Raw genomic sequence first — 12,132 nt, 5'->3', positions numbered from 1 at the left:
GTAAGTTGGTGGTTGGGGATATCCCTCTAGTGGTGCGGGGGCTGTGCTTTGGCGGAGTGGGTGGGGTTATATCCTTCCTGTTTGGCCCTGTCCGGGGGTTTCTTCGGATGGGGCCACAGTGTCTCCGGACCGCTCCTGTCTCAGCCTCCAGTATTTATGCTGCAGTAGTTTATGTGTCAGGGGGCTGGGGTTAGTTGGTTATACCTGGAGTACTTCTCCTGTCTTATCCAGTGTCCTGTGTGAATTTAAGTATGCTCTCTCTAATTCTCTCGTTCTCTCTTTCTCTCTGAGAACCTGAGCCCTAGGACCATACGTCAGGACTACCGGGCATGATGACACCTTGCTGTCCCCAGTCCGCCTGGCCTTGCTGCTATTCCAGTTTCAACTGTTCTGCCTGCGGCTACGAAACCCCTACCTGTCCCAGACCTGCTGTTTTCAACTCTTAATGATCGGCTATGAAAAGCCAACTGAGAGACCTGAGCCCTAGGACCATACGCCGGGACTACCGGCCGTGGTGACTCCTTGCTGTCCCCAGTCCGCCTGGCCTTGCTGCTATTCCAGTTTCAACTGTTCTGCCTGCGGTTATGGAACCCCTACCTGTCCCAGACCTGCTGTTTTCAACTCTTAATGATCGGCTATGAAAAGCCAACTGAGATTTATTCCTGATTATTATTTGACCATGCTTGTCACTTATGAACATTTTTGAACATCTTGGCATGGTTCTGTTATAATCTCCACCCGGCACAGCCAGAAGAGGACTGGCCACCCCTCATAGCCTGGTTCCTCTCTAGGTTTCTTCCTAGGTTTTGCCTTTCTAGGGAGTTTTTCCTAGCCACCGTGCTTCTACACCTGCATTACTAGCTGTTTGGGGTTTTAGGCTGGGTTTCTGTACAGCACTTCGAGATATTAGCTGATGTAAGAAGGGCTATATAAAATAAAATTGATTGATTGATTGATTAAGCAGCTTGGTTTGAAGAAATCAACTGTGGGAGCAATTATTAGGAAATGGAAGACATACAAGACCACTGATAATCTCCCTCGATCTGGGGCTCCACGCAAGATCTCACCCCGTGGGGTCAAAATGATCACAAGAACGGTGAGCAAAAATCCCAGAACCACACGGGGGGACCTAGTGAATGACCTGCAGAGAGCTGGGACCAAAGTAACAAAGCCTACCATCAGTAACACACTACGCCGCCAGGGACTCAAATCCTGCAGTGCCAGACGTGTCCCCCTGCTTAAGCCAGTACATGTCCAGGCCCGTCTGAAGTTTGCTAGAGTGCATTTGGATGATCCAGAAGAGGATTGGGAGAATGTCATATGGTCAGATGAAACCAAAATATAACTTTTTGGTATTTTATTTATTTTTTATTTCACCTTTATTTAACCAGGTAAGCCAGTTGAGAACAGGTTCTCATTTACAACTGCGACCTGGCCAAGATAAAGCAAAGCAGTGCAATAAAAACAACACAGAGTTACATATGGGGTAAAAAAACATAAAGTCAAAAATACAACAGAAAATATATATACAGTGTGTGCAAATGTAGCAAGTTATGGAGGTAAGGCAATAAATAGGCTATAGTGCAAAATAATTACAATAGTATTAACACTGGAATGCTAGATGTGCAAGAGATTATGTGCAAATAGAGATACTGGGGTGCAAAAGAGCAAAATAAATAACAATATAGGGATGAGGTAGTTGGGTGGGCTAATTTCAGATGGGCTGTGTACAGGTGCAGTGATCGGTAAGGTGCTCTGACAACTGATGCTTAAAGTTAGTGAGGGAGATAAGAGTCTCCAGCTTCAGAGATTTTTGCAATTCGTAGTAAAAACTCAACTCGTCGTGTTTGGAGGACAAAGAATGCTGAGTTGCATCCAAAGAACACCATACCTACTGTGAAGCATGGGGGTGGAAACATCATGCTTTGGGGCTGTTTTTCTGCAAAGGGACCAGGACGACTGATCCGTGTAAAGGAAAGAATGAATGGGGCCATGTATCGTGAGATTTTGAGTGAAAACCTCCTTCCATCAGCAAGGGCATTGAAGATTAAACGTGGCTGGGTCTTTCAGCATGACAATGATCCCAAACACACCGCCCGGGCAACGAAGGAGTGGCTTCGTAAGAAGCATTTCAAGGTCCTGGAGTGGCCTAGCAAGTCTCCAGATCTCAACCCCATAGAAAATCTTTGGAGGGAGTTGAAAGTCCGTGTTGCCCAGCGACAGCCCCAAAACATCACTGCTCTAGAGGAGATCTGCATGGAGGAATGGGCCAAAATACCAGCAACAGTGTGTGAAAACCTTGTGAAGACTTACAGAAAACGTTTGACCTGTGCCAATACTTATTTTCCACCATAATTAGCAAATAAAGTCATAAAAAATCCTACAATGTGATTTTCTGGATTTTTTTTTCTCAATTTGTCTGTCATAGTTGACGTGTACCTATGATGAAAATTACAGGCCTCTCTCATCTTTTTAAGTGGGAGAACTTGCACAATTGGTGGCTGACTAAATACTTTTTTCCCCCACTGTAACTATAGTTTTTGTATGACTGAAGCCTTTAGTGAGAGGTCTAATGCTTTAATATTTAATAATTTCTGCCCTCCGAATTCATTCATATTCATTATATTAATAGGCCCGTGTAATTTTGTCTGGCTTGCCGTTCCAAATAAAGTGGAATATTTTTTGCTCATATAATTTAAAAAAACAAGTCGTTAGGTGTAGGCAGGGCCATAAGTTTCATTGACAAATGGCAATAAACAGAATAAAGTCAGCCAAAGCAAAAACCTGATCAAAATGAATTCATATGAATGCTGTAAGTACATACATTGTTTGCTCAGTGGGAAATGAATATCCAACTAGTCAGTGACAACTGTGTGGAGTTTGGAGTTTGTGACAGAAACTATGTGAGCTTATTACAGTATTACAGACACTATGTTATGGGATTTCCTATGATCTTCTATGTAGAAGAACCCCTTACCTTCTAACAACCCTTGTGTACAGTAGCTTGTGAGCGTCATAGAGCAAAACAAGACGTTCTTGTAAAAAGACCCGGCCCCGGGCCCCTTCGGGATCCGCCCTTGTCTTACAAACACCGCTCAGACCCTTTTAATCACACAAATCCAATGGTACAACAAATAGACAACTCCAATGGTACAACAAATAGACAAATCCAATGGTACAACCCAGAAGTCTGTAGCTCAAACACACAATGTTTTAAAGGGGTTAGAAGTCCAAAACGTGCCGGTGTCACGGTGGGATTGTAGGAGTTAAGACATGAACATGTGTACTGAGTAATATCTGGACTAATCAAACATAATATGATGGATGGACCACCTTCAGAAGCTAACCAAATGTACAAACACAGCAAATAATATTTGGTTACAAGAACTAGAAATCTTGGGTAAATATTTCTCTACATTAAAATGGCAACACCATTGCTTTTGTATGGTCCATATTTAACAGGATGTATGTTCCATATTTAACAGGATGAATGGTCCATATTTAACAGGACGTATGGTCCATATTTAACAGGATATATAGTCCATATTTAACAGGACATATGGGCATGAATGATCAGTTCCCGAAGGAGATTGTAGAAAGGCGCAAAGTTCTGTATCCAATCTTCAAGGAAAACCGATTAAAAGGGAAACGTGTTGCACTAGTGGTGGATAAATTATATATTGACAACCAAATGTTCAGAGACACAAAGACTACTCCATGGCTATTCTAAAAGTTGTAATGGAGGAGTCAAATATTGGAGCACCTGATACTAGCAATGATAGGGATTGTAATATTAAATAATATTTATAGTAAGTATAGTATTTTATAAATGGATAAAACGATATAACAAGCAGAATAATACATCTTTATATACAAATAATTAGAACATGGATTTTTTGGCGGGAGGTTGTTGTTTTGGCGGATGGTTGTTGTGGTTGGTCCTGTGTTCTCTCTGGCGTCCTTTCCCCCTTGCAGCAGATGTGGATGCGGGTGCGTTTGCACGCTCGGCCCATTTCTTCCGCAGTCAACCATGTGGTGTGCATTTTTGTGTTTGAAAAGGTACGGCGTTAAGTGAGTGAGAGGGGAAATGGTTGCATATCCCAGAGCCGACCGGGGGTCTATGAACAGGGGTAGTGAGAGAGAGAGCTTTCAATTTTGTGTAGATGAGGGATATACATTTTTAAATATAGTATACATCTAATCTAATTATTCATTGTCCTATCATGATGGAAAGATCCCTAACCCTATAACCTGGACACCCACCTGAGCGACCCATACACCAAAGAGAAGTTCCCATCTATTTTATGGACCTGCTGTGAATATGCAGCCTAAATAGAGAAATAAATGCGGTCAGAGACCTACTTGAGCAGCACCGCCCCCTCAAGATTCTGAGCCTGCCTGGCAGGGTTGGTCCTACAAAGCCAGAGCCCCCTGATGGGAGAGCATAATATACAAGGAAATTCTCAAAGCTGCTAATGAGAACCTTGACGACCTTTTACCTAGCCGGTGGGGATTCCGGTGGGGTACGCCCACCCAGGTAGTGGCAGTGCTGGCAACACTGGCTGCAGTAACCCATGGGGAGGGGGTCACACTCGGACAATCAGAGAGGGGGTTTATCATTGTGGCCCAGGTGGCACAAAATAATCAAAGGTCTGACCGCATGGAGATGCTTGGGTAAATGGTTACAACAGGGGATCAGAGTGTTTGTGTCTCAGGTGAAGAGGGTGGATCTGATCTCCATCACCTAGGACTTGACATAGATTAAGTAGATTAATCAAATCTCACATTGTTGTCAATTTCTGCTCAATTTGCATGCTTTCTCAATCAGCTTTAACTGTATGTGCACTCGTAGATCAAATTATTTCTCGAGTTGGGCTCTGGGATATAACAGCCGTTGAGTATCGGATTTTATGGTGGATTGTGGAGGAGGGGGGTTGAGTGTGTTGGAGTATGTGAGTATGTGCGTGTGTGCTGGTCTGGCATCTGTTGTGGGGGGGGTGGGGATGTTGGGGGGGGGGGTATGGGATGGACCGCGGGAATTATTTGCTAGGATAATAATTGCTTGTCAATGAATTAAATGTAATACAATGGCAATCCTGGTTATATGTTAGAATCCTATGCGTGAACTGCCGACATTATTACGCATATTAATTGATAATGATGGAAAATAGGATATGCATAATAAAAAATAAAAAAATAGTTATATAGATATATATATATAGAGGTGAAAGCATTGGAAATGCTTTTGGCGGTTAACCTGCTTCTGTTTTGTGGGTGGCACTGTGTGCTGTTTTCGATGGATGGGTCCTGGCCTCTCGGGGCCTTAGGGATACGGAGGGACGTGGGGGGGATGCTGATCACTGGGATGACGGCTCAACTTGGGATGGGGAGGGGCTTTAGCGGGGGAATTAGTGGAGAACAATTGAAGGGTTACTCCGTAGCAATGCAAATATCACGGTACAGCTATATGGACACTCAATCATTACGCTATTTTTTTTTGGTAAATTTACAAACATATATAATGATAAATAGACTTGAAACTTGTATCTCATTATGGTGTATGGTGAAATAAGTATAGCCAGTTATAATTGTAATGGCTTAGCTGATAATAACAAAAGAATAACAATATTTACATGGCTCAAAGAGAAGGAATATAATATCTATTGTATACAGGAAACTCATTCAACAATTCGAGATGAAGTAGCGTGGAAAAAAGAATGGGGGGGGGGAAATATACTTCTCCCATGGGCAAAGAAATTCAAAAGGGGTGATGATATTAATTAATAGTAATTTCGATCCGAATGTGCAAATTGTCCAAATAGATACGCAAGGTAGATGGATTATTTTAAATATGGTATTGGACCATAAACAGATATGGCTCATTAACCTTTACGGACCAAATAATGATGATCCACAATTCTTTGACAATATATATAATAAATTATCAAGCCTGCAAGCAACTCAAGACAATATTATTATGGTGGGGGATTATAATACTGTTTTAAATAGCTCAATGGACCGAAAAGGAAATCACACCACAAACAATCACCCACATGCTCTTAAGGAAATTGTGAATGTCATGGATACATTAGAACTAGTAGATATATGGAGGCTTAAATATGCTGATCTAGTGAGATATACATGGCGGAGACTGAATCAAGCTAGTCGTCTTGACTTCTTTCTTATCTCATTCTCGTTGGCACCAAAAGTAAAAAAAGTGTTGATAGGGGACAGAATGCGGTCGGACCATCATATAATAGGCATATACATTACTCTGACTGAATTTCCACGTGGGCGAGGATATTGGAAATTTAATCAAAGCCTATTAGATGATAATTTATTTATAATTAGAACAAAGGAATTTATAACTGACTTTTTCCAACATAACATAGGTACAGCGAATCCCCTTATTGTATGGGACACCTTTAAATGTGCCTTTAGAGGCCATGCAATTCAGGTCTCATCTCGAAAACAAAAGCAATTTAGGTCAAAAGAGTTTATACTAAGAAAGGAAATAGAAAGTCTAACAGAACAGATAGATGGCAATAAAAACTGTAACATAGAGGCTCAGAATAAATTAGAGGAAAAACAAAAAGAAATGGAAAAACTTATTCAAGAAAGATCAAGTGTAATATATTATAAAAATAAAGCAAACTGGATGGAATATGGGGAAAAATGCACAAAATTCTTTTTTAATCTTCAACATAGGAATGCTACCAAAAAGAACTTAATGAAACTGGTTACAATTGACGGAGTCACCCATAATTCACCTAATGATATTTTGAAGGAAGAAACAAAGTATTTTAAGCATATGTTTTCTTTTCAGTCGCCTCCATCTCCTCTAACTGAAGCTAATTGTAGAGATTTTTTTCCTATTGATAATGTCAAATTAACAGCCACACAGAAAGACTCATGTGAAGGTGAAATTACAGAGGAGGAACTTCTGGATGCAATTAAAGACTTTAAGTCCGGGAAAACTCCAGGGTTGGATGGCATACCAATCGAGGTATACCAAACCTTTTTTGATATACTAAGAGGACCGTTATTAGCATGTTTTAACCACTCCTATGTAAATGGTAGATTATCTGACACTCAAGAAGAAGGTCTGATCTCATTATTACTGAAACAGGATACAAGTGGAAAATATAAAGATCCAGTCCATTTACAAAATTGGAGGCCCCTTACACTTCAGTGTTGTGATGCAAAAATCCTAGGAAAATGTATAGCGCATAGAATTAAAAAGGTATTGTCGGATATTATTCATTCTAATCAGACAGGTTTTTTACATGGAAGATACATTGGAGATAATATAAGGCAAGTATTGGAAACAATAGAACACTATGGAAAATATGGGGAACCAGGCCTGCTATTCATAGCAGACTTCGAAAAGGCATTTGATAAAGTTCGACTGGAATTTATATATAAATGCCTGGAGCATTTCAATTTTGGAGAATCTCTTATAAAATGGGTCAAAATCATGTATAGTAACCCTAGGTGTAAAATAGTAAATAATGGCTATTTCTCAGAAAGTTTCAAACTGTCAAGAGGAGTGAAACAAGGTTGTCCACTATCGGCATATCTATTTATTGTGGCCATCGAGATGTTAGCTATTAAAATCAGATCCAATAATAATATCAGAGGATTAGAAATACAGGGCTTAAAAACAAAGGTGTCATTGTACGCAGATGATTCATGTTTTCTTTTAGATCCACAACTAGAATCCCTCCACAGCCTCATAGAGGATCTAGATACATTTTCTAACCTCTCTGGATTAAAACCAAATTATGACAAATGTACTATATTACGTATTGGATCACTAAAAAATACAATTTTTACATTACCATGTAGTTTACCAATAAAATGGTCTGATGGTGATGTGGATATACTCGGAATACATATCCCAAAGGAAATAAATGATCTCACTTCAATAAATTTTAATAGAAAGTTAGCAAAAATAGATAAGATCTTACTACCATGGAAAGGAAAATACCTGTCAATTTGTGGGAAAATCACCCTGATTAACTCTTTAGTATTATCCCAGTTTACCTATTTGCTTATGGTCTTGCCTACGCCTAGCAAACAGTTTTTTAAATTATATGAGAAAAAAATATTCAATTTTATTTGGAACGGCAAGCCAGACAAAATTAAAAGAGCATATTTATATAATGAATATGAATTCGGAGGACAGAAATTATTAAATATTAAAGCATTAGACCTATCACTAAAATCTTCAGTCATCCAAAAGTTATACTTAAATCCGAACTGGTTCTCAAGCAAATTAGTAAGATTGTCTCACCCACTGTTCAAGAAAGGCCTTTTTCCCTTTATTCAGATTACAACCTCTCACTTTCAGTTATTTGAAAAGGAAATAATCTCCCAAATGTCACTATTTCTAAAACAAGCCATAGAAAGTTGGTTGCAATTTCAATTTAATCCTCCAGAAACGACAGAACAAATAATGCAACAAATATTGTGGTTAAATTCAAATATACTAATTGACAAAAAACCTTTATTTTTTGACAGAATGTTTAAAAAAGGTATAATCTTCGTAAATGATATCATCGGTAGGACTGGTGGAGTTATGTCGCACATGCAGCTAACAAAAACATATGGAAATGTCTGCTCTACCCAAAATTACAACCAAATAATTGCAGCCTTACCGCAAAAGTGGAAGAGGAAAGTTGAAGGGGGAGAAAGTAAGGAACTTGTCTGTCGGCCTTGCATTAAAGAACATAATTGGTTAAGGAAAACTGTGATAAATAAAAAAGTATATCAGTTTCACTTAAGGACCAAAGGATTGACAGCAGTCCCATATAGATTGCAAAATAGTTGGGAAGAGATCTTTGACGTACCGATCCCATGGCATAGTGTTTATGAACTGACACGCAAAACGACACCGGATTCAAAAATTAGAATCTTTCAATTTAAATTATTATATAAAATTCTTGCTACCAATAGAATGTTATTTATATGGGGGATACAATCTTCCCAGCTCTGCAGATTTTGCTGTGAAGAGATAGAATCATTAGATCATTTGTTTTGGTTCTGTCCATTTGTAGCTTGTTTTTGGACACAGGTCCAGGAATGGCTAAAGGATTGCAATATTTACCTGGAACTAACCTTGCAGATAGCATTACTGGGTGATCTGAAAAGTCATAGTCAATCAATCAATAATATAATAATACTTTTAGCAAAAATGTTTATTTTTAATTCACAATCTGTAGAAGCAATGAGAATAGAAAGGTTCAGAACTTTTGTAAAACATCACAGTATGGTTGAAATATATATGGCAAATAGAAATCCTATATGGATGGTGTTAAGAGATAGATGGGAGGTATTGAATAGAGTTGAAGGATGGGACTAATAACAAATAACAACAAATAATAACAAAGATAGCTAATAATGTAAGCATACTGTGTCCATAATAAGTATATAGGTTGTATGTTGGGAGCTTTTGGGAAAGAGCACAGTTAGAAAGATATGGCATTTAGAAGCAAACCGGATGGACATCATGAAAATGATCGGAGAGGTTGAGAGTAGAAGAAGTTCAGGAGCAAAAAAATAAATAAATATATATATATATATATATATATATATATATATATATATATATATATATATATATATATATATATATATATATATATAGATATATATATATATATAGATATATATATATATATATATATATATAGATATAGAATTATTGTAAAATTAACTCTGTCCATAAGGTGTAGATAGTAAGTATAGACCGGAAGTAGAGGCCTGGGCGTTGTTGTTCACTAATTTACTCCAAGTAGGGAAAGGATGGTGGGGTTGAAAAGTAATAAAGGGGAATATATATATAAAAAATAAAAAAAACATGGGGGATTGGAAGTGATGCAGACAATTACATTGATAGAAGATACAATCTATCTGCAATATTAAGATACAATCTATCTGCAAAAAAAAAAAAAAAAAAAAAAAAAAAAAAAAAACAGTACATATGGTCCATAATTAACAGGACGTATGGTCCATATTTAACAGGATGTATGGTCCGTATTTAACAGGATGTATGGTCCATATTTAACAGGAAGTGTGGTCCATAATTAACAGGACGTATGGTCCATATTTAACAGGATGTATAGTCCATATTTAACAGGACGTATGGTCCATATTTAACAGGATGTATGGTCCATATTTAACAGGATGTATGTTCCATATTGCGCTGATTCCGGTGCAACAATTATGGTCATGTTGCAGCAGTTTGTAGGAGGGAGATTCCAAGATGTGGGAAGTGTGCAGGTGGGCATGGGATAGAGGATTATGTAGTTTTGTTGAATAAAGTTATGTGTCAACTGTTGGGATGCCCATGTTGCTGGGGATCTGAAGTGTCCGGTGCGAGAGAGGCAGGTTGAGGTGGCTAGAGTCAGAGTAGTACAGAAGGTGTCGTATGCTGAGGCAGTGAAGAAAGTAGAGGAGGATGGGTCAAGGGTGAGAGATCCTGAGAGGATACCTGTGAGTAGTAGATCTGTGCCAGCACAGAGGGATAGGCCAACGAGTGATATATGCTTTAGTAATGTTAGCTTCTTAGCGTTCATAGTAATGGTTATCAACTATACCGCAGTAATGGAATGTAAAACACAGAAAATAGATGTTGTGGTGGCAGCTGCAGAGAAATATTTGGGCATACAAGATTTGACTTCAGAAGAGTTACAGGGTGTGTTGAGTGGTGGTGTCCCGTCCTCCCAGGCCGTTGGCTTGATGCAGGAGCAGATAGGGTCAAAGTAGTTGAATGGGGTAGTGGGTATTTAATGAGTGTAGGGTTAGTTGGAAGGGTGTTTTTTTTAAATATTATAATTTCCCCTTTTCCCATGTTGTTTCACAAAGTAAAATTGATTTATATTATAGTCCAGTTAGGGGCGATAATGCAACATATTGGATACCAACCGCAGTTAAACTCCAAAGAAGAAGAAACGTTATATTATGGCTATGTACAGTGTTGTAACGATGTCTCTGTCTCTCTCATTCCATCACTTTTGTGGTAGTTGGTTGTGTGGGTCTCTGGTAATGAATGGGGTGCTGACAGACAATCGTTGATGGATATTTATAGAGCTCTGATCAGGACGACAATTGATTGCGGGTGTATAGTTTATGGAACAGCGGACAGTATCCAGTATATACAGTGAGGGAAAAAAGTATTTGATCCCCTGCTGATTTTGTACGTTTGCCCACTGACAAAGAAATGATCAGTCTATAATTTTAATGGTAGGTTTATTTGAAAAGTGAGCGACAGAATAACAAACAAAAAATCCAGAAAAACGCATGTAAAAAATGTTATAAATTGATTTGCATTTTAATGAGGGAAATAAGTATTTGACCCCTCTGCAAAACATGACTTAGTACTTGGTGGCAAAACCCTTGTTGGCAACCACAGAGGTCAGACGTTTCTTGTAGTTGGCCACCAGGTTTGCACACATCTCAGGAGGGATTTCGTCCCACTCCTCTTTGCAGATCTTCTCCAAGTCATTAAGGTTTCGAGGCTGACGTTTGGCAACTCGAACATTCAGCTCCCTCCACAGATTTTCTATGGGATTAAGGTCTGGAGACTGGCTAGGCCACTCCAGGACCTTAATGTGCTTCTTCTTGAGCCACTCCTTTGTTGCCTTGGCTGTGTGTTTTGGGTCATTGTCATGCTGGAATACCCATCCACGACCCATTTTCAATGCCCTGGCTGAGGGAAGGAGGTTCTCACCCAAGATTTGACGGTACATGGCCCCGTCCATCGTCCCTTTGATGCGGTGAAGTTGTCCTGTCCCCTTAGCAGAAAAATACCCCCAAACCATAATGTTTCCACCTCCATGTTTGACGATGGGGATGGTGTTCTTGGGGTCATAGGCAGCATTCCTCCTCCTCCAAACACGGCGAGTTGAGTTGATGGCAAAGAGCTCAATTTTGGTCTCATCTGACCACAACACTTTCACCCAGTTCTCCTCTGGATCATTCAGATGTTCATTGGCAAACTTTAGACGGGCATGATTTTTTTGTTGTTATTCTGTTTCTCACTGTTCAAATAAACCTACCATTAAAATTATAGACTGATCATTTCTTTGTCAGTGATCAAATACTTTTTTCCCTCACTGTAGCTTTAAG

This window comes from Coregonus lavaretus (genome assembly GCF_964263955.1).
Source record: "Coregonus lavaretus genome assembly, chromosome: 21".
In the NCBI taxonomy this organism is placed as follows: domain Eukaryota; kingdom Metazoa; phylum Chordata; class Actinopteri; order Salmoniformes; family Salmonidae; genus Coregonus; species Coregonus lavaretus.
The sequence above is the reverse complement of the archived record's forward strand: the minus strand, read 5'-3'. Positions refer to the sequence as shown.